Consider the following 2,806-nt stretch of genomic DNA (forward strand, 5'->3'; position numbering starts at 1 on the left):
GAAGATGACTAACAGTTACAATTGTTTTGTGTTTCGTTTTTTTGTTTGTTTGTTTGTTTGTTTTCCGGGAAAAACTACTCGTATTGGCGAAATTGCAATCAATTGCACGGAAGCCTTTCACAGCGATGTTCGTTGGTAAACGAGACCTTTTAGCCGTACTCATATCCGTGATGTAGGTGATGACGTCACGCGACGTGTCTCGGCCCAAATCTGCAGAAAATCTGCGGTCATTTCGAAAAATTTGAAGCTCCTACGAATATTTCGGAGTTTTCTTGATTTTGTGTTCATTTCTCCGATCAAAATATCGCAAAATCCTGGACGGACTGATTACAGACGGATTATATGTTTGCAGAAGCAATTGTTTGGCTAGTAAACTGCTGATTGGATAAAAAAAAAAAAAAAAAAATGTAAAACAACCAGACACAAGTCCTGTATCTCCATATTTCTGTCTCTATTAATCCAACACTGAAATACTGCATTACCGGTGTTCACTGTTTATTATTCTGCTGCTAACACAACGCACATACACACCATCCTACACACTCTTTTATCGTTAATAACAGTGTTAATAAGTGCACACTGCATGAGTCATGATGCTCGCTAGGCCCTACTTTTAACACATACACACACACACACACACACACATACAAACAAGTTTCTGATTTGGGTTTCAAACATGTCCTTAGATATAAACTCGCATATTCAATACCGAGGAAATTTCAAGCGCTTTAGAGAGCAATAATGTTTTCTCTGTGTCTTTCTGAGAAACAGGGCGTCTTTTTTCTTCCCCCTCCTCTCCTCTCCTCCTTTTCTGTGAAAAGCCAGTGTTGTCAGTGCATCATATAAAAGAAGATATACAAGCGATTCACATGCTAATTCCATGGATGCCTTTAAAAAACAGAGAGAAGAGAGGAAAAGTGCTATTGATAGAGGATGGGGGGATGAGGGAGGGGAAAAAAACAGAGAGAAAGAACCAGAGAGGGGGCAGTGTAATGAGAGGCGGAGTGTGAGACAGAGTGGCAACTGTGTGTGTGTGTGTGTGTGTGTGTGTGTTTGTATGAGCAGAGCTGAATAAAAACTTTGACCATGTGTCATTTACATACGTATAACACAGTGCTGTTGAGTTCGTCAGATTGGTCGGAAGGCGTCGATTCGTTTTCTATAAGATCAGCTCGGACAGCGGTGCCTGTAGCTGTAATACAAGTCACAGGTGTATGTATATGAATGCGCTCGTTTTAATACGTTATTATTTGAATATGTTATAAAAAATAACAACATACGCAGGGGGTTATATGATGGAGTGTGCTGTTATTTAACAAAGAACAACACGAGAAATTGTTTTGGAAGGAGTCTCCAGTGCGAGCGTTTGTAAAAACCGTCTGTAAATTTTCCGAAACAGGTCGGAGGACTTTTTCGGTAACATGACAAGCTGCGTTTAAAAAAAAAACAAAACAATTATTAACTTTGAGAGAAAGAAAGCGAGGCTGGTATAACGTAGTATAACGTAGTATAACGAAAGCGAGGCTGGTATAACGTAGTATAACGTAGTATAATGAAAGCGAGGCTGGTATAACGTAGCTAGCTAACATTACAGCTATTTAGCTAGAAATGCGTAACTAGATAGCTAGCTAACTAACATTGCCGCATAATCCCTCTTTATATCTTGACTTTCTCCTTTTTACCTCCTTCACGAGTGGATTCATTTCCTATATATATATATACATATATTTTTTTTTTTTTTTTTTTTTACTTGAACCATGTGACTTCACACTACATGCTTCGCTAAGATGAAGTCCACTTGATGTAAGGAGGTAGGTTGGTGCTCTAAGCAGCTTCACATCCTTCCTGCTTTCTCTGGCGACTATGTTACATCCCGTCACCACAGATATAAACAGAACGAGAGCGGGTGCTTAGAGCTTATTACATGCACCACCAAATCTCTCTCTCTCTCACACACACACACACACACACACACACACACACACACACACAGACACACACATGTACACACACGCTTGCACAATGACTCATTAGCAGAGCATACAGACAGTCTCTCTCTCACACACACACACACAAAAAAAACCCCAAAACAACACAAAAATGGTTTAAACTTTGACGAATGACTATATTGTCTTGACGTGTGTGTGTGTGTTTGTTTGATCTAGTGACAATGTCCATCTTACCTGCTATTAACTTAAATGTTATTTATTCACACCGTGGTTAATGTTCAGTGTTGCTGATGGAAAACCCAGGCTTGCTGAAGAGCCGCTGTTAACGCTTTTCCTTAAAGGAGTGATGGGGCATTTGTGTTTAAAAGAGTACTATTGACAAATTATTGATGTTAAGTATTGCAACCAGGAATCAGATAAATAAATAAATAAATAAATAAATAAATAATTAGGCATAAAGAAATGAAAACAGATCTGACTCGTGCTGCGTGAAGCTGTGAATGAATGGGACGTGTAGTCCATGGTGACATTATGACACGTGACATAAGTCACGTAACCTTTTTTGAGGAGGAACATTTAGTTTAGGTCTAACATGTTATAGCACATTTATACCATCATCACTATCTGACTGGACAGAACGTGTTTGAATGATTTTCTAGTACGGGTTAGGAGGGTAGTTCTGGTTGCAAAGGCAAATCACGGATTGATCGATCGATTGATTGATTGATTGATTGATTGATTGATTGATTGACTGTGAAGGTCACTTTACAAAGTATGGAACACAAACTAATCTCAATCCACAACATTCTTGCTTGCATAGTAAAAGCTAATTCTTGGGGACTTGGATGGTAGAGGCT

The sequence above is a fragment of the Ictalurus furcatus genome, chromosome 27 (assembly GCF_023375685.1).
Source record: "Ictalurus furcatus strain D&B chromosome 27, Billie_1.0, whole genome shotgun sequence".
Classification (NCBI taxonomy): Eukaryota; Metazoa; Chordata; class Actinopteri; order Siluriformes; family Ictaluridae; genus Ictalurus; species Ictalurus furcatus.